At 42.8% G+C, this 21,399-nt stretch overlaps 1 protein-coding gene across 1 annotated transcript in view; it reads right to left on the bottom strand.

Moving 5' to 3' along the window:
- The window catches only part of NDRG2 (NDRG family member 2), a 2,287,731-nt gene that overhangs the window by 1,954,235 nt on the left and 312,097 nt on the right, over window positions 1-21,399 (bottom strand). The gene's annotated exons all lie outside the window — the stretch shown is intronic.

The raw sequence follows: 21,399 nt of genomic DNA, 5'->3' as shown, positions 1-21,399 counted from the left end.
GTTTTTACACTGGTATACATAGGAAATGGCAATGTTTACTTAGCTATTTGTTAATAATTGTTACATACACTGAGTTACATAGGATTAGTTTCAGTTGTGAACTTGAGCAGAACCGGGCAAAAAACTTTAACTCAAATTAAAGACACTTTAGCCAGCCTAAGCTACAAATAAGCACTGATGTTGAATGTTAACAAGAAAACAGCAAGCACTAACGGCCAGCTGTGTGAGTGCTAACATTAAGTTTAGGCTACTGAGAAGTGCTCTGAGCCTCAACAACATAGGTGTGGTTGTCTCATTGTCTGGGAATGGTCAGGTACTGTTCTATAGTGCCCATCTTAGTACATGTTATCATCTACTTGTGTTATTAAACAGCTGGAATATGACCATTCTCAGTTGTGAGCTAAACCAGCAGCTTGAGAGAGCAGACACTACTGAATTAGAACTAGGAGATTGTCCAGATCTGGTCAGAAATTATATAATAGGTACCGGAGCTTTATTTACAAAATCCTAAGCAAAGCAGTTTGTCTCCAAATAGGATGATAAATTGCCCTATTAACATTCAGGTAATTTCAGATACTGAAATTACATTTGATTATATTGAGAAAAAAAACTATGCAAACCGGAACCAAGCAAAGCATTGGGAGGAGACGGAATCAGTGATGATCCGAGATGATCCGAGCGCACGTCTGCGTGAACTTACAGTACCATTATTTATTATTTATTTATTTTACATTGGTTGACCGGGATAGTCCGACTGGATGCATGTCCATTTTCAGCGGAGGTCCGTGGAGAAAAGCTCCAAGGGTAAGCAGATACAGCATTACATAATACCAGCATTACATATTACAGACTATTTACAGAGATTACATAAGTAAGCAAGTTAAACAAGTTCCACAGGTTACAGTTAGTCCTGAGCACAAGTCAGGATTAAATTAAATTACACAGTAAACTGGTTAACAGGTTTTTACACATTCTAGAGAGAGTTAGCCAGGCTTGATACATTGACATAGCCAGTTAAGTGACAAATGTTGTTTGAGTCTAGTTTTAAATTGACCCAAGGTGGAAAGTAAGGTAATATCAGCTGGAAGAGAGTTCCAGAATCTATTTACAGAGTTTGCAAAGACAGAATCACCGGCTGTGTTATTAATTTTGCTCGTCTGAATTAGTAGTTTGTTAGAGGATCGAAGTGGTCTAGGATTGTTATAGGGGGTGATAATATTTTTAAGTGCAGGAGTATTGTCCGGATTATAGAGGATTTTATAGGCCATAATCAGTTGATTATACTGGATTAGGCTGGGCAGTTCAAGCCACCCAAGCTGATTTAGATTGATGCAATGATGTGTCCTAAAAGGCAGCCCAGTGGCAAACCTGGCAATGTGGTTGTAGCAAATTGAGAGTTTGTTAAGGACAGTCTTGTTTAAATTCGAGAGTAAAGGGGATACATACAGAAGGGCTGAAAGAAGGTGAGAGCGAGCTATGGCAATTTTAGCTGGAGGGGTTAGGAAGGCTTTTATTCTGTAAAGTGACCCTAGTTTTTATTGATGGTTTTGATAGTTTAGTTAACGTGTAGGTCAAATTTTAGATTATTGTCTATGATGACACCCAATAGTTTTGTTTACATCTGTTAATCATGTCATTTAAATATGGGAGATTTCTCAAGATTAGAGACTTGCACTTGTTAAACCCACCCCTAAGGGAAAGGGTAATAGGACAAACCTAGTCCAGGTTATGGTGGGTAAGACCCCCATTCAAGTCCTAGCCAGCTATAGATCCCCCTCCATGGGTCACGACACCCACAAAGTCTACTTAACCAAACTGAAGACAATCCAAATTTTACTTAACACACTGGATATAGGGGATTTCAATTATCCCACCGTCAACTGGGAAACCTACTCTAGCCCAAACTCAACAGCACAAAAATTCCTTGGCTTTGTGAATTCTAGTCCCGTGGAGCAAATTGCCCATACCCCGACAAGAGGAACAAACATTCTAGATCTGGTCCTCACCAACATGTCAAACAGGTGCACTGCCACAACTGTTGGACCTTCATTAGTTAAAACTGACCACAAATCAGTCACCTTCGAGCTGGCATTAACACCAGAACTCACGAAGGGTGAAATCAGATTAAAAAACTTCACCAAGGCAAACTATACCATCCTAGGTGAAGGTATAAATGCATAACAAGCCCCACACCAAGCTGAAAGCGTTAACTGCACCAAACCATACAGTAATGCCCTGTACAATCACTTGCATAAGCAGATAAACTTGGCTGTACCACATAGAATCAAAGCCAAGAGCCCCAAGTAAAATCGAGCTGCCATGGTGGACTTCCAGCATCAACAAACTCTATAATAAATGCAAAAGGTTGCTGTCCAAGAAAACAAAGACAAGGTCCCAACAATGGAAAAGCACCCTCCTCAGCCTTAACAGGCAAATAAGACAACTTGTCAAATCCTCCAAGAGCTCCTTTGAGAGAAACCTAGCAAGTACTGCCAAGGATAACCATAAGGCCTTTTACAGCTACGTAGTAACCTAAAGGGTAGGACCCAAGCATGTGCAGAACTAGTGACCAATGGTATCACATACACTGACCCCACAGATACAGTGAACCTGCTAGCAGATAGGTTTGGTGAAAATTTCACTCCCTTATCCCCTCCTAACTTACAACAAACCCTGCCCCAAACCCCCACAACCTTACATATCTGAAGAGCAGGTCCTCAAAGCCCTGACCAAGACAAAGAACATTACCTCTATAGGACCAGAAGACATCTCAGGCTGTCTTCTAAACAGACTAAAACATGAAATAGCATCACCACAAAGTATCCTTATCAGTCATAGCCTAACCACAGGCTTTGTTCCTGTAGAATGGAGAACAGCTATAGTTATTCCCCTCCACAAAGATGCCTAGCAACAGACCTGGAGAATTACAGACCCATAAGCCTGACCAGCCTCATCTGTAAGGCCACAGAACACGTCATTATGGACCTCATAAAGACATAGGTGACCTCCAAATCCTGGATCCTACCCAATTTGGCTTCGTGAAGGGCAGATCCTGCCTGTTAAATCTGGTGCATTTCTTTAGAAAGTGTGACCATGGGCATTAATGAGAGCAAATCTGTGCACACAGCATGCCTCCACTTGGCAAAGGCTTTCGACACAATCCCACATTCAGGCATTACTGATAAAACTTAAACTGAATGTAAACCTCTTCATTGTAAGATGGGTTACCAACTGGCTCACAAACTGGACACACACTACACACTATTCAAAGTGGGTGACTTCACATCAACCAGCAGATCTGTTACCAGTGGGGTGCCACAGGGGTCAGTGCTAGGCCCCCCTACCGTTTGGTTCATACTTCTCAGAAATTCAGGTCAAAATTAAAGCGTTGCGGTTTACCAAGTTTGCAGATGACTGCAAACTAGATGCAATCATTGACTCCCCAAATGATGTCAGTATACTCCAGGATGATCTCACATAGACTAAAGACCGGTGTATTAGTCATGGTCTCAAACTGAATGCAAAGAAATCCATCATTTCCTTCGGCACAAACAACGTCCCTTGACACTGTCAAATCAATAACAATACCCTAAGTACCCATGAAGTGGTAAGGGATCTGGAATCACAGGCTGACGGCGAAATTAACTTCGACCACCACGTGTCTACTGTTGTAAGGAAAGCTTTCCATGTAGCTCATTTGGTTAGTAAAGGCATGGCCTTGAAAGCAAAAGAAGTTGTAACCCCCCCATACAAGACACTTATCTGGCCCATAATTTGGTATAATGCCTCATTAGGTATGTACCATACTAAGCACTTACAGCAATTAGAAAGACCTCAAATGTTTCTAAGAAAAGATCAAGGGCCTCTAGAATGTGCCTTACATGGAATGACTAAAATCCCTGTCACTATACTCCATATCGTATAGACTTCTTAGGGGAGACTTATGCCTGGCCTATAGAGCAACCCAAGACCCAAACCTAATGAATTTACTGCATATCCATAAATCAAATGGTTCTAGGGCTACCCATTCCAAGGACTTAAATATGGCCTGCAACTTGAATAGGACATCCTGATGGGAGAGATTTATCTCCCAGCTACTGCCACGTCTTTGGCACAGGCTACCAATTCATGTGAAACAGAGCACCTCTGTGACACTGCTCAACAAGTGGATGAGACAATGTAAATTCTTACCAGGGATAGCGCCCACAACCTTCCTGGACATGGCCAGTCATCACTAAATGCAATCTTGGGTACAGACATGTATTACATTGGGTTGAAATGGCTAGGCTTAAAATGACCTCCGGGTCGATAACCTAGTAATATGATCCTATAGACCCATATGTTTAACTGCATGTTGCAGAACAATAATGGAGAAGGTTATTTTTGATAAATTATTATCAGAATTTAAAATGTTGGGAGTACAAGCCATGTATCAACATGCACATGTTGAAAACAGATTTACTGCCACCTGCAACAGGATGTTCAATATTAATACAACTATAAATGAAAAGCTGTGATTTAATCCAATTTAGACAAGATTATGTTCAGCCTTTAATATCACAAAACACTGATCAATTAATTAGAACTGGGCATTGTTCTAATCTTGACAAGATGGACAGCTGCATGGTATACAAACAGGATATGGCAAGTATCATACAACAGTTGGAGAAGTGAAATTCCTGTTCACAGTCAAGGTGTCCCACAGGGCTCTGTCCTAGGTCCACACCTCTTTAGATTGTATCTTTCAGACGTATCTTTTTCATGTAAGTTGTTCTACAGTCTTTACGCTGATTACCTGAAACTGGGTAAACTTATTACATGTGTTACACATAAGGCATGTCTGCAAAAGCACATATGCTGATAAATACATAAAAAACTAAGCAAAGGAATTTGGGAGACATAAACTGGAAGGTGAATATTTAATGCAGCATGCAGTGACTGAAACTGTAGATTCATTTAAGGACCTGGGAAATAGATAGATCCAGCTTTGAGTTTTTCTATTATATCAACCAATTGGTTAATGACAGTTATAGAACTATAGATTGTATAAAAAGATTTATAAAGTCCAGGAAATCAGAAATTATGAAATCATTGTTAGTTACATTAAACCCAAGCTTGAGTTTGGAATAACAATATGGAAACGTTACAGAAAAACAAGCATGTGTAAACTGGAAAGGGTCCAGCAGAAATATACTAAGGGCACCCATGGATGTGAAAATATAAATTATTCTGAAAGACTAAAATATGTGAACTTGTACAGTATTTCATATAGACATTAATATAGACATTGTGATACTCAAATAAACACCACAATAAAATTAGTTAACAAAAAACTAGGATCCCTTTACAGAATTAAACCCTATCTTACACCAGAACCTAGGACCGCTATAGCCAGAACTCACCTAATATCCACTCTTCTATACGCCTCTCCTATATACACCAATCTCTCTAAAAACAACCTCAATAAACTAGCAACATCCTATAATAATACTGCTAGATTTGCTACAGGCTCTCCTTTTAGAACCCATCACTGTTTGAATCTAAAACAACTAGACTGGCTTGAATTTCTTAACCAGCTTCAATTTCACCAGCTCACAATAGCCCACAAGACCCTGTATCAACCCAGCAACACTCCAATACTGTCTAGCCTCGTTACACCTTATAATAATCTCAAAAATCTACGCTCCTCAAACAAACTGCTGATCAATACTACCAAACCCAACAACTTAGCAGGTGACTCCTTGTTCTCTAACTCTGTCGGAAAACTAAACTCCCCTCTGAAATCACATCTCAGACTTCTCTCTCACTTTTTAAAAGGAATCTAAAACCATACCTCAATAAACACTGGCTATGCTCTTGTACCAACCCCGACTAAATCTCCTAGATCACTAAGTCTCACCCTACATCCTTTATTATCTTCCCTTAATGTATCAATAAACAATAATACTGCATACAAAAAAAATTGTTTTTATGTAATAATTGATGTTCTTATAATATCTGTTATAACTTTGATATTAACTTTGTATTAACTCTGTATGCTTTCTTGGAGTTTTTCTCCCCGGGCCTCTACTGAAAATGGACATGTGTCCAGCTAGACTAGCCCAGTCAACAAATGTAAAATAAAATAAAATAAATAAATTTAAGAGGAGATCATATTCAGAGATATGTAGGGCATTTAGAGACGTCTACTTCTGGAAATGTTCGGGGTTATCAGATATAGCAAAAGACTGTATAGAAATGAGGCGTGTATTAATCGGTTCTCTGAGAGAGCAGCTGATACATGGAACAGACTACCAAATTAGATTAAAGCAAGCATTAGTTTAGATAGTTTTAAGAACAACCTGAACACTTACTGTGGGAATAACTGTTTTGGTATATTGGCAGGCTAGAAAGGAATTATTGCCTGTGCCAGAAATATTTGTATTTATGAATTATTGCCTGTGCCTGAAATATTTGTATTTATGTATGTATCATAACTTTGCCAAATCATTCAAGCGGACAGCAGTAAATATTTACATACTGGATCGGTCGAGGCCCGGGTTAACGACCACCACCAGTACTGTTAGCCAACAGGGTGCTGGAAATTGGGCTACTGTTGGCCAAAGCAGGAGAAGAGGGGAAAGGCATGGCTGAAGGCAGGAAGAGAGGAGAAAGGCTAGGGCTGTGGTAGTGAGGGTCGGAACTTTGAATGCTGGCAGTATGACTGGTACATGGAGAGAGCTAGCCGATATGATGGACAGAAGGAAGGTTGGTATATTGTGTGTGCAAGAGACCAGATGGAAGGGGAGTAAGGCTAGGTGCATCAGAGGTAGGTTCAAATTGTTTTATCATGGTGCGGATGGGAGGAGAAATGGCGTAGGAGTTATCCTGAAGGAACAGTATGTTAAGAGTGTTTTGGAGGTGAAAAGAGTGTCGGATAGAGTGATCTTTATGAAGCTGGAAATTGATGGTGTATTGATGAATGTTGTTAGTGCATATGCTCCACAAGTTGGGTGTGTGATGGATGAGAAAGAAAAAATTTAGAGTGAGTTGGATGAAGTGGTGATGACTGTACCCAAGGATGAGAGTGGTGATTGGAGCAGATTTCAATGGGCATGTTGTTGAAGGGAACAGAGGGGATGAGGAAGTGATGGGTAGGTAAGGAATGCAGAAGGTCAGATGGTAGTGGATTTTGTGAAAAGGATGGATATGGCTGTGGTGAATACATATTTTAACAAGAGGGAAGAGCATAGGGTGACATACAAGAGTGGAGGAAGATGCACACAGGTGGAGTATATCTTATGTAGGAGGGCCAGTCTGAAGGAGATTGGAGACTGTAAAGTGGTGACTGGGGAAAGTGTAGTTAGGCAGCATAGGATGGTGGTTTGTAAGATGACGTTGGTGAACAAGAAGAGGAGGAGGAGTGTGAGGGCAGCACCAAGGATCAAATGGTGGAAATTGAAAGAGAGTAATTGTGAGGTGGAGTTCAGGGAAGAGTTAACACAGGCACTGGGTGGCAGTGAAGAGTTACCGAATAGCTGAGCTAGTAAGGGAGATGGCTATAAAGGTGCTTGGTATGACATCTGGACAGAGGAAGGATGACAAACAGACATGGTGGTGGAATGAGGAAGTACAGGAGTAGGCGGTAAACAACCGAGTAGAGCTGGAGTTTCTTTAATCGAGCTGCATACGGCATCTGTTTGAGTCCCACAATCCTCTTGTTGAGGTACTTCTGTGGTAAGGTACATCCCAAATGGGGCATTGTACTCAATTATGGGCCTGATGAGCGATGAGCAGAGGGGCACAATGACTTCTCTTGATCTAGATGTGAACCCTTTTGTGATTAGGTGAGCTTTATAGAAGGTTTTTCTAACCACTTTGGCAATGTGATTGTCAAAGAAGAGGTTACTATCTACTTGGGTCCCCAGATCCCTAATTACTTCTTCCGTACTTAGTGGATTACCTCCTATGTGGTAGTTTGTGGCACTTTGTTTTTCCCAAAGGGGATGACTATGCACTTTTTGGCATTTAGCTTGAGGCCATGGTTCTGACACCAGGTATCCATCTCCGTAAGGCCCTTCTGGAGGATGCTTGTGTCAGCTGGTGAGTCGATTATGGCTCCCAGTTTGCCATCATCTGCGAACTTGGTAAGCCATAGTCCTCCTGTGTTTGCCTGTACCTCAGAGAAGTATATACCGAACAGAGGGGTCCTAGGACTGATCCCTGTGGGATGCCACTTGTAACCGGTTTAGAGTCGGACATGGCACCCGTGACTCTGACCATGTGAGTTCTATCCCTGAGCCAGTTTGCAACCCATCTTGTGACATATGGGTTAATATTTAAGCTGGTAAGCTTATTTACGATGCCAGAGTGGGGTATTGTGTCGAAGGCCTTTGCGAGGTCCAGGTAGGCTGTGTGGACTACCTTTCCCTCATCTATGGCTTTGGTTACTATTTCGAAGAAGTCAACTAGGTTTAAGAGGCAAGATCTGCCTTTAACAAAGCCGCATTGGGTAGGGTCCAGTGTTTGGAGGTTCCCAATGTCTTTGTTTACGAGATCCATGATGATGCGCTCCATAGCCTTGCAGATCAGGCTAGTCAGGTTTATAGGGCTATAGTTCCTGGGACCATTGTGGCGCCACCTTTGTGGAGCGGGATCACTGTTGCTGTACGCCATTCTTTGGGCACATAACCTGTCGTAAGGCTGAGTTGGAACAGTGAATTTATGTGAGTGTTTAGTTCATTTTGGAGCTCATGTAAGACACAGCCCAGGATACCATCCGGTCCCATTGATGCTGTGTTTTTTTACCTTGGAGAGGGCTGCTTTCACCTGTGTGTCTGTGATATCTGGGGGACTGCATTCTTCTGGGATAGACACTGGCTCTTTTGGGGGGAAGGGGGGGGAGGTTTGGACTGAACCTGTCTGCCAGGATGTTGGCAATGTCAGTGGGTTCAGTGTATTTTGTGCCATTTTGCACCAGCTCAGAGCAGATCTGAGAGTTGCCACCCAGATTCTTGACGTAGCTAAAGAACGCCTTGTGATTATCTTTAGAGTCTTTGGCGATTTTTTTTTCAAAGCTAGCCTTTGATGATTTTATAAGGAATCAAAGTTTCTTGCTAGTACTGATCAGGGATGCCTTCCCTTTTTGGGATTTTGCCTTATCATGTAATAGTTTCCTCCTTCTGTTGTATAGCTTATTTATGGCCGGGGTCCACCAGACTGGTCTCCTGTTTTTGGAGGAGTGAGTCTTAGTTTTACTTGGGATGGCATGATCCATGCATTCCTGTAGGTGCTCACAGAGTGCATTTGTAAAGGATTCTGTGGTTTGGGTAGCATTTTCCATTTGCCCGGGGGCTTTGAAACATTCCACCTCGGTCTTGAGAAGTGTGAAGTTTGCTTTTGAGAAATTTTTCACAGTGGTTTCCTTGGCTGGGGGTGGGGTCGGGATGTGGATGTCCATTGTGATTAGTTTATGGTCTGATCTTACCTCTGGTGTGGAACATTGAGCCCCCATATTGGTGATGATCAATATGTTGTCCCCTCTTGTGGGAGTGGTGACTAGTTGTTCCATGGCATTTGAGTTTATAAACTCCAGGAACCTTTGGGCGAAAGAGTTGGGACTTGAGTAGTTTTCCCAGTCAATGTTTGGGTAGTTGAAGTCCCCCAATATCATGGTGTTTGGTGAGACCTTCATATTCTCCAATGTTCTTAGGAATGCCGAGTGGGGTCCTGAGACAAGGTGTGTGATCTGTAGCAAGCTACAAACTGAAAAGCAGTTTTACCTACTGTTAGTTGCACATGGATGGTTTCCGCTGCCTCGTGCAGTGCCATTAACCTGAAGGTGTGTGTATCCTTGATGAAAATGGATACTCCCTCACCTTTAGTATTTCGGTCCGAGTTCTGGGGCCAAAAAGAATGGTATGAGTTGAATCCTGGTAGTGCTGGGGTGCTCTCTGGGGCCTTGAACCAAGTTTCTGTTACTGTACAGATATCGATTTTCTCCATACTGAGGAGTGCCTCGAGTGCGTGCATCTTGAGGTTTAGACTTCTGGCGTTGAGTAGCATCACCCTTAGTTTTTTGTTTCTGGTATTGTCTATGGAGGTGGGTTTGTCTTTTGAGCCTCATCTAAAAAAGGCACTATGGGGGTGGCAAGAGCCTTAGCCAGTATTCGAAAGCCTAACGGTGACAGGTGCAAGCCGTCCCTGGCGAAGCAACGTGGCTTGTCGAGCATGTCATCCCAGGCTGACAGACACTGGATCCCCTTTGAAAGACACCAATAGCTTAGCCACTACATCACCCTGAAAAGTGCCCACCCTAGGCTCTTATTACAAAGGCACACTGCCAACCGGCAACTTCACTTGAGTGATAAACATCTTCTCAGGTTCACAAGTCCAGCAACATAGCTGAAGGTGCACTGTAATTCAGCTATGTCTCCAAGGCCTGCAACTCCATCCTGGTCTCTACTAGATTCACTGAAAAGCCACACGTCTTCAAAACTAAACTAAACCTTCTTCTCCTTAACCCTTGACTATGCTGCTGTTACACACCAGCATTAAATTAAAAAATAAGTAATTAAATAAATAAACTGTAGTTGGCATTTCTCCCAACTAGAGCCATGAGTTGCTGTATTAGACTCCACGGTGTCTATCAAAAGATGTTATTCCTTGCTGTATAAAATGAAAACTGTAAACTATGACTAGCCCCAGACTTTCATTTCCCACTTCTCTTCTATACACTACTTAAACCTACCAGTGACCACTAACCCATTAACAAGTGATGTCTTCTATACACTACTTAAACCTACCAGTGACCACTAACCCATTAACAAGTGATGTCTTCCATAAACTACTTAAACCTACCAGTGACCACTAACCCATTAACAAGTGATGTCTTCTATACACTACTTAAACCTACCAGTGACCACTAACCCATTAACAAGTGATGTCTTCTATACACTCCTTAAACCTACCAGTGACCACTAACCCATTAACAAGTGATGTCTTCTATACACTACTTAAACCTACCAGTGACCACTAACCCATTAACAAGTGATGTCTTCTATACACTACTTAAACCTACCAGTGACCACTAACCCATTAACAAGTGATGTCTTCTATACACTACTTAAACCTACCAGTGACCACTAACCCATTAACAACTGATGTCTTCTATACACTACTTAAACCTACCAGTGACCACTAACCCATTAACAAGTGATGTCTTCTATACACTACTTAAACCTACCAGTGACCACTAACCCATTAACAAGTGATGTCTTCTATACACTATTAAACCTACCAGTGACCACTAACCCATTAACAAGTGATGTCTTCTATACACTACTTAAACCTACCAGTGACCACTAACCCATTAACAAGTGATGTCTTCTATACACTACTTAAACCTACCAGTGACCACTAACCCATTAACAAGTGATGTCTTCTATACACTACTTAAACCTACCAGTGACCACTAACCCATTAACAAGTGATGTCTTCTATACACTACTTAAACCTACCAGTGACCACTAACCCATTAACAAGTGATGTCTTCTATACACTACTTAAACCTACCAGTGACAACTAACCCATTAACAAGTGATGTCTTCTATACACTACTTAAACCTACCAGTGACCACTAACCCATTAACAAGTGATGTCTTCTATACACTACTTAAACCTACCAGTGACCACTAACCCATTAACAAGTGATGTACTTAAAATTCTGTGAACCACCTCAGCACTGAAACTGTAGCATTGTTTACAGACTGCTCCGATATGCTCTTCCAAATACGTTCTAAGTGCATTCATAACCCTTTTGTATTACTATGTCTCAAGTACAAACATGCAATGTCTTAATACTATTTTGTACATACAGTGTTTTAGTATTTGCAAAAACGTGAAAATGTGACCGCAGAATGTATTATGCTTCAGCTTTATGTAACATTAAACTCTGTTTGCAGCATTAAGCACTTAAAATGAATAAAATGTACCCAGTGAGCCTTATGTATCAAGTGTGACTGTTCCCTTCTATATGAAAATCTCTTAGCTTTATTTTAACAGTTTAGAGTTTTTTGATTGATGTTTGTGGAATTTTATGCCCTAGTGCTGGGTCTATTCAAGAAAAGGCTCTCTCACCTATAACTAACCCAAAAGGGATTCTGTTTAAGGAGACAGCTTCAAAGCATCATTACTGTTTGTGAGAGAGTAGTTAGTTGTTCTGACAGACAACGTTGTGTACAGTGCTGGATAGTACCTAAGCCTTATAATTTTCAACACTGCATCTAGGATGAGATATGTCCTGCTGCTGACAGGTAGCCAGAGAAACTTATTTAATAATTGGCAGTGATGCAGGATAAAGCCTGCCAAAAGGAGAAAGCGACGAATCATGTTTCCCTCAGACTTAACTATAATCAAGCATCAGTACTGGACAAAAGGGGTGTTATGGGTACTCCAAATTCAAGTTTTTAAAATGAATACAGTTCTGGCCAAAGCTCGTCTACCTTCTACAGAAAGCAGTTAATTAGTACTCTTTTTGAGATGCTATTTAAAGGACAAAATGAGGGTATTAAACCTAGATATTTTTGTTGAGGCACATAACCTTAGTTGAACTGATTTCAGTCCTGCATCAGGTTGTAATACTAAAAAAATAAGTTTATTACTGTGGTGGTCGGTTTCCATTCTTTTCATGTTAATTTTCTCAGCTTCAGGAAGGTTTAATTTCTGTTCTGATCCAGGGATAAAGTTGTTTCCGTAGATATCTAGTAACTGGTGGGAACACCATATTTTGTACAGATTACAGATGATTTATGAAGTAACAATACGCATGAACAGGATGTTTCTGTACGGAGGTGGATCTAGCTGATCTTTTCAGTATGGACTGAAAGTTTGACTCCTTGGATTCAGTATTGACTTGCCAGTTATAAGTTGGGAGGGGGAACTGATTGCTTTAAATGACCAAACTGATACCACTGAGAAGCATTTGATACTATAAATTTTTTCCCACTTGTTTTACTGACGTGCTGAAACATCAGTTTCATTGTGTTGTATTCATACTGAAGTCTCTAAGCAGTATGGTATTTTTACTGATACTAATAATTAAAATGCCCTTAACTAACTCTATTAAAATGGGAACAAAACTTAGGGGAGGAGTATAAGCTAGCCCCTATGTGCATGTGTGCTTACTGTAAGCCAGCCCCTATGTGCATGTGTGCTTACTGTAAGCCAGCCACTATGTGCATGTGTGCTTACTGTAATCCAGCCCCTATGTATGTGTGCTTACTGTAATCCAGCCCCTATGTATGTGTGCTTACTGTAACCCAGCCCCTATGTATGTGTGCTTACTGTAATCCAGCCCCTATGTATGTGTCCTTACTGTAAGCCAGCCCCTATGTGCATGTGTGCTTACTGTAAGCCAGCCCCTATGTGCATGTGTGCTTACTGTAATCCAGCCCCTATGTATGTGTGCTTACTGTAATCCAGCCCCTATGTATGTGTCCTTACTGTAAGCCAGCCCCTATGTGCATGTGTGCTTACTGTAACCCAGCCCCTCTGTGCATGTGTGCTTACTTGTAAGCCAGCCTCTCTGTGCATGTGTGCTTACTGTAACCCAGCCCCTATGTGCATGTGTGCTTACTGTAACCCAGCCCCAATGTGCATGTGTGCTTACTGTGAGCCAGCCCCTCTGTGCATGTGTGCTTACTTGTAAGCCAGCCTCTCTGTGCATGTGTGCTTACTGTAACCCAGCCCCTATGTGCATGTGTGCTTACTGTAACCAAGCCCCTATGTGCATGTGTGCTTACTGTAACCCAGCCCCTCTGTGCATGTGTGCTTACTGTGAGCCAGCCCCTCTGTGCATGTGTGCTTACTGTAAGCCAGCCCCTATGTGCATGTGTGCTTACTGTAATCCAGCCCCTATGTACGTGTCCTTACTTTAAGCCAGCCCCTATGTGCATGTGTGCTTACTGTAACCCAGCCCCTCTGTGCATGTGTGCTTACTGTAACCCAGCCCCTATGTGCATGTGTGCTTACTGTGAGCCAGCCCCTCTGTGCATGTATGCTTACTGTGAGCCAGACCCTATGTGCATGTGTGCTTACTGTAACCCAGCCCCTATGTGCATGTGTGCTTACTGTAAGCTAGCCCTTGCATACATGTGTGCTTACTGTAAGCCAGCCGTATGTTCATGCGTGCTTACTGTAAGCCAGCCCTTATGTACATATGTGCTTACTGTAAGCCAGCTCCTATGTACATGTGTGCTTACTATAAGCCAGCCCCTATGTACATGCGTGTTGTACTGCAAGCCAGCCCCCACATGCGTGTGTGCTTACTATAAGACAGCCATTATGTAACTGTGTGCTTACTGTAAGCCAGCCCCTATGTACATGTGTGCTTACTGTAAGTCAGCCCCTATGTGCATGCGTGCTTACTGTAAGTCAGCCCCTATGTGCATGCGTGCTCACTGTAAGCCACCCCCTACGTGCATGTGTGCTTACTGTAAGCCAGCCCCTATGTGCATGTGTGCTTACTGTAAGCCAGCCCCTATGTGCATGTGTGCTTACTGTAAGCCAGCCCCTATGTGCATGTGTGCTTACTGTTAGCAGGTTAGGGACATCATCAGTTTTAATAATTGCTTGTTCAGGATGTACAATATAAATTCAGATTTCATTCACAGTTACAAGCAATACAACCTCTCCTGTTGTTGTTTTGCTCTGTTACTTGTACACAAAGTTTTGTCAAATGACCTAGAAGGGCAGAAATTGTCTTATAGCAACATTTCAGTAAACACAAGTACATATGGTTGTTGACTGGCTTACAACATGACTGGCTTATTACTGACACTATATGTATTGTTCAGGACAGTTTTCAAATATTTTGGTGGTAATCTTTCCTCAGATATTGGTGCTTGCATAGTAAACATAGGACCTGGACTTAGGGAAATATCTCCTGTAAGCTTCAGTTTGATGGCAGAAAGATACTTTTTTAAAAGGAACAACTCAAGAACAGAATTGTAGATGTTGTACTGTATTAGATGCTATATAGGTAAGTTTACCCAAGAATTGTTCTACACGGTTTTGGGGCTTCAATTTGAATAAACAGGGAGAGGATTTAACTAGACTGCTACCAAATCAGATTGGGTTTTTATTATATGCTCAAAGAGACTTTTCTTTGAACATATAACCATTGACATCTCAGGAAAAAATTCATGGGCCGTACAGAAAAACACAAACTTCAAAACCCTAATTAAGTGGGGGGCTTTGCCCTCCACACCCCCCCTAACTAAATATACCAACTCAGAGATCACTCTAGATTTAGGAAAAGGGCAATCCCAAATAACGGCCAACTGAAGTTTTTCCTGAGGAAAAAATTCACAGACGTGGCCGTTCACACTTTAGAGCATTCGCTCTTTAGGTATCGATGATTACATGTTCGAAGAAAAGTCTCTTCGAACATATAATATAGAGCTAGTCAGATTGGAAAGAGCCTATGAGGTGTATAACTGAAGTTGAAGAGGGTAGGGACGTAAGAACAAAGCACTTGAGACACACTCCTATTTAAAGAAAGTAGCCTAGAATACAAGGCATGAAGGCGCTGCTCAGATTGTTAAGTCATTTAACGTAGTGACGATAAACCTATATGGACAAAAGTTAATACCTTATTTCAAGTTATGCTGTAAATAGTTAACTTGTGTGTTTGAGTATCTTTGTTTAAGGAGCAATGCTAAATAAATCTGCAGATCAAATTAGATGAATAGCGGTTTGTGATATAGAGATTTATCTGTTAAACAATGCAAGTCATTGAAAGGTAAACATAAGCACTGATTCTCCTGCAAGAGTCTGTTTTATCAGTATTATATTAACATATAATTATAAAATGGTTGCATCAGAAATCAGTGCAGAGATAGTAAAGTACAGTTTTGTACCTACCATAAATGTAGATGTCCGATAGGTATGCATCTGCAGTCATAACATATGGGTTGTCCTGCCTCAGGCAGCCCCTCGGTCGGCCGGATTCCAAAGTCTGGGTCTGGCCTCGGCTGATGTCGCACTTTCCCCGACGTCAGAGCGTCTGGGGTATAAAAGCATCAGCCGACGCCATTTTCCTCAGTTTTTCTTGCCCCAGATGCCAGGTGCCCTCTAGGAAGGCTAAATTTGGATAAATGCTGAAAAGTTCCAAACATTTGCAAAATTATATACATGTATAAACAAACAAATACACCATAATAGATTCCCCCAGCTAGCTAAAAGAGGGGTAAGTACCCTAGGAATACCACAGAGGGTAGGAGGGAGGGTAATCCTGACTGCAGATGCATACCTATCGGACATCTACATTTATGGTAGGTACAAAACTGTACTATGTCCTTCAAGGATGCATCTGCAGTCATAACATATGGGTAGAATACCATAGCCAATCTGGGGGAGGAGGTACTAAGAAAAGGATGGTGTAGTTAAGATCCCCTGCAGGACTGCAGTAGCAAAACCTGCTCTGGATCTGGAGTATAAAGGTAGATTGTAATGCTTGGCAAATGTATGCACAGAGCTCCAAGTAGCAGCTTCTAAAATGTCCTTGGTAGCCACTCCTCGTAGGAAGGCTGTAGTGGTGGCTGTGGCCCTTGTGGAATGAGGCCTGAAGTTTTCAGGAACTGTCTTTCCATGAAAGGAGTAGCAAAATCGAATGGAATTTCCTATCCATTTTGAAATTGTCTGTTTGGAAATTGCTTTTCCTTGCACCCCAGTAGCATATGCTACAAAAGTTGGTCAGTTTTTCTGCTATTTTTTGTTCTGTCCAAGTAGTAGCGTAGTTGTCTGTGTATATCCAGGGTGTGCAAAAGTTTTTCCCCTCTATTCTGTGGATTAGGGAAAAAAGTAGGTAGGTGAAAAGCTTGGTTCAAGGATACCCTAGATACCACCTTTGGCATAAAAGTAGGATTGGTTCTTAGTGACACCCTGTCCTGGTGGAAAATAAGAAAAGGCTGCACTGCCATTAATGCTTGTAACTCAGATACTCTTCTTGCTGAAGTGATTGCCAGAAGGAATGCAGTTTTCCAAGACAGAAACTGTAGATCCGCCAATGCTGCTGGTTCAAAAGGAGGAAGTGCCAGTTTCTCCAGCACAAAGTTGAGATCCCAAGCAGGTAGAGGGGGTCTTCTTGGAGGTTTAATATTTTTTATCCCTCTCAGAAATTGTCTGAGGAGAGGGTGCGAGAAGATAGGTGGATCCACATTGTATTCTGCTGAAATGGCTGAAGCATGAATCTTAATGGAAGAATAGGACAGGCCATTGTGGAACAATTCTGCTAAGTATTCTAGGATATGTGTCATGTTTGCCACTGTGACATCTGAGCCTTTTGATGCGCTCCAAATGAGAAATCTCTTCCATTTAGCTGAGTAAGTCTTCCTTGTGGAAGGCCTGCGAGCCTCCAAGATAATGTCCTTCACCCTCTGAGATAAAACAGGTGGATTTGGATTTAAGGAATTTTCCAGGCAGTTAGCTGCAATGTTTTCAAGTTGGGATGCAGGGTCTTGAAATTGTTCTGCGTCAGAAGAAGAGGCCATAGGGGGAGTGGCCATGATTTTGCCTGAGACATGCTTCTCAATAATGGATACCAGTGTTGCCTTGGCCAGTCTGGAGCTATTAGTATCACTCTTGGCTGTTCCTCCCCGATCTTCAGTAGAACCTTGTACATCAATGGGAGAGGTGGGAAGGCATATACTGTTAGGGCTTTCCAGCTGAAAGAGAGAGATTCCACCCTCCAAGCTTGTGGGTGGTATGTCCTTGAGCAGAATGTCTTCAGTTGATGGTTGAGTGGGGAGGCGAACAGATCTATCTCCGGCATTCCCCATGTCTTTGCAATGAGTTGAAGACGTCCGGGTGCAGCATCCATTCGTGTGCATCCATGGTAGTTCTGCTTAAGCTGTCCGCCAGTGTATTTTCTTTCCCTGGCACGAATTGGGACTGTAGTTGGATATTGAGATTCAGGCATAGTTCCCACAGATTCATAGCCATCCGGCATAGTGGGTAAGAGTGTGTGCCTCCCTGCTTGTTTATGTACCACATGACCGTGGTGTTGTCTGTCCTTATTAACAGGTGTCCTGGTTGGAGGAAGGGTTTGAATGCCTCGATTGCATGCTTCACTGCCAGCATTTCCTTTTGGTTTATATGCATGCTTAGCTGTCCTTGAGGCCATAGGCCTTGGATACATATGCCCTCCATGTGTGCACCCCATCCTCGGTCTGAGGCGTCCGTAGTGATGGTCTGCCTTGGCTTTGGTTTGTTGAAAGGCAACCCTCTGTTGGACTGGCAGGCCTGAGCCCACCACAGGAATTCCTTTTGAAGGCATGGAATGATTGGTATCATGGTTTCTAAACTGTGACTGTGTTGAGACCATACACTCCTTAGGTACCATTGTAATTTCCTCATATGCAGCCTGGCATGCGGTATCAGAATTATGCAGGATGCCATGTAACCCAGGGCCTGCAGGATTTTCCTTGCAGTAAGCTGAGTTTGTCTTGCCAGCATCATGAAGTAATCTGAAAGTTGTTTTTCTTCTGTGAGAAAGGCCATTTGGGTGGTTGTGTCCAGATCTGCACCCAAAAAGGTTATCCTTTGGGATGGTACTAGTCTTGACTTTTGGATGTTGACTGTATACCCCAAGGTCTGTAACAGGTGTATGGCATAGGCCAAGTCATTTATCAAATTTCCCTTGTTGTCCGCTTGTATTAGGCAGTCATCCAGGTATGGGTAAATTTGAATTCCCTGTAGTCTGCAATGTGCAATTACTGATGCCAGGCATTTCGTGAATACTCTGGGCGCAGTAGATAAGCCAAAGGGCAATGCTGAGAATTGATAATGCTCTGATCCTGCAAGAAATCTGAGGTGTCTTCTGCAATCTGGTCGGATAGGGACGTGCAGGTATGCCTCCTTGAGATCTAGAGTCACCAGCCAAGACTCCTTGCCCAACATGGGAAGAAGTTGCTGTAGAGTCAGCATTTTGAATTTTGGCACAATGAGATAAGTGTTCAGTGCGGACAGGTCGAGAATAGGCCTCCATTGATTTTCTTTTCTTGGTACAAGGAATAGTCTGGAGTAAAATCCTTGGCCTTGTTCTGAACATGGTACCTTCTCTATGGCTTTCATCTGAAGTAAATTGTTGATCTGTGTTAAAGCCTCTGCCCTCTGATTTGGTGGAAGGTTTGGCATTCCGCTTCTTTTTGGCAAAGTGTGGAAGTGGAACCTGTATCCTTTGTCTATTATCTGCAGTGTCCATGTATCCTTTGTAATATAATGCCAGTTTTTTGAGAATAAAGCCAGCTTTCCGCCCAAGGGTGCTTCCAGTTGTTCCCTGGTAGGCGGAATCAGAGTTAAGTCATTGAGCCTGTCCTGGTGTAGTGGTTGTTGTTGTTGCTGTTGCACTACTTCTCTGGTTGGCAGGCTGCCACTGACGGCCTCTGTAGGAGCCCTTAGATTGACCTCTGCCTCTAGGGCGCCTGTTCCTGCCTCTCTGGGCTCTGTCCGAGTCTGGAAAGGACCAATTCTTAGTATGCCAGTTTCTGCTGAATCTCGGTGGTTGTACTTGCAGGAATTCTTTAACTGTTTGCACAGATTTTGCCTTTTCTTCAACCTTTTTTAAGATCTCCTGAGCAGAGGAGCCAAATAAATTTTGTTTCTCCATTGGAGCATCCAGGAGTTTAGCTTTGACATGGTCTGGCAAAGATTGTTCCTTCAGCCAGGCATGCCTACGAATAACTGCTCCAGTCATAGCTGATCTAAATGAAGCCTCCAGTGCATCATAGCCACATTTTAAGAAGTGATTACTAACCTGTTGTGAATTGTGTACCAAATCCTGAAGGGATTTACGGTCTAGGGGTTCAGGAGAACAAAGTTTCTTATTCAGTTCATCTAACAAATACTCTTGGTACTGTATCATATGAAATTGACAATTTAATGCCCTGACAGAAAGAGTTGCAGAAGTATACACCTTCTTTTCCCATCTCTCTAAAGCTCTAGACTCTCTTTCAGAGGGTAGAGGATTTTTGGCAGTAGCGGCCGCAACCCCTTTAGGGCCCTGAGAAATAGTTTCTGGGTCTGCAGAATGGGTTTTATACAGATGGAAATGAGAATCCGGGACCCTGTAGTATCTGTCAGGTTTGGCAGGGGCCGGAGGAAGAGTGTCGGGCTGTACTGACATCATTGTACACATCATCAATTACATTCAGAACAGGAGGTATAGCTAAGGGCCTATGTTGAGGCAAATGCAAAAAGGTCCTTAATCTTTTTCTAGAATCAGAGAAACCCTGACCTTGCCATTGAAAATGCTCTTTCATGGAGTGTAGAGTCTCACCAAAGGAAAACTCTTCAGGAGGGGAGGCCTAAGGGATAGATTCCTCAGCATCTGAATCCTCATAAGGCGAGCAAGCCCCTTCCTGGTGGTCTGACAACTCAGAACCATCCGTGGAATCATCTGAAGAGTGTGGGTCAGAGGGGTCAGTCCTGGGCCTTTTGTCTGGAGGAGGGTGAGAGGCCCTGTCTGGGTGAGGTTGTGAACCCCTAATTAAGGAAATAAGGTCCTCAGCAAGGCTGAGGATCTGAGAACTACAGGAAGGCCTCTGGGAGGTAGTTTTGGTAGGCAAAGCATTAGAAAGTTTGGCAGCTTTAGCCCTAGAAAAAGCCTTAATGGACATGGAAGCAGGGGGCCTAGCTGCCCCACGTGCAGGAGTAGAAATGTCCAAAGGTATGGTGTCGGACATTTCCTGAACACTGGTTTCGGTAGGAAGTTCTGTAGCCGACTCAGCCGGGGCCTCCCGGGCCTCGGTGGTCGGATGTATGGTTTCGGAAGAAGGAATCTCCGAGGACTCGGTTTCGGACGAAACCGAGACACTTGCGGTAGGCCTAGCCGTGGTTTCAGCCGAAACCGCGGGCCGCGAGTGTCGGTCCTTTTCCTTGCGTTTTTTGACCATATGCAAAGTCAGAGTCTCCGACGGCATTTTATAAGCAAAAGCGGCTCCAAACCGACCGACGTCTAAGAGTTCGTCAGTTGAAGGAAGCACAGGCTAAACAGGTCGATACGTCGTGGTCTGGACCTAAGCAAGGAAGGCAGTAGGAATGGAAATCCTTATGAGGTATTTGTTTCCCACAAGTTAAACAATTATTTACTTTGTCTGACATCGGCTGAGGCAAGAAAGAGTCCACAACGGGGTACTTAGCTTTTTTCGAAGTCTTCGGTAGCTGAATTCACTGGATCTGACCGACCGGCACTTGCGAACAGCTTCTGCTTCCGGCACCGCACGGCAAGAAAGACTGAGGAAAATGGCGTCGGCTGATGCTTTTATACTCCAGACGCTCTGACGTCGGGGAAAGTGCGACATCAGCCGAGGCCAGACCCAGACTTTGGAATCCGGCCGACCGAGGGGCTGCCTGAGGCAG

The sequence above is a fragment of the Protopterus annectens genome, chromosome 16.part0 (assembly GCF_019279795.1).
Source record: "Protopterus annectens isolate FY-2018-M chromosome 16.part0, PAN1.0, whole genome shotgun sequence".
Taxonomy (NCBI): Eukaryota; Metazoa; Chordata; order Ceratodontiformes; family Protopteridae; genus Protopterus; species Protopterus annectens.
This window is presented reverse-complemented; position numbering and strand designations above follow the sequence as displayed.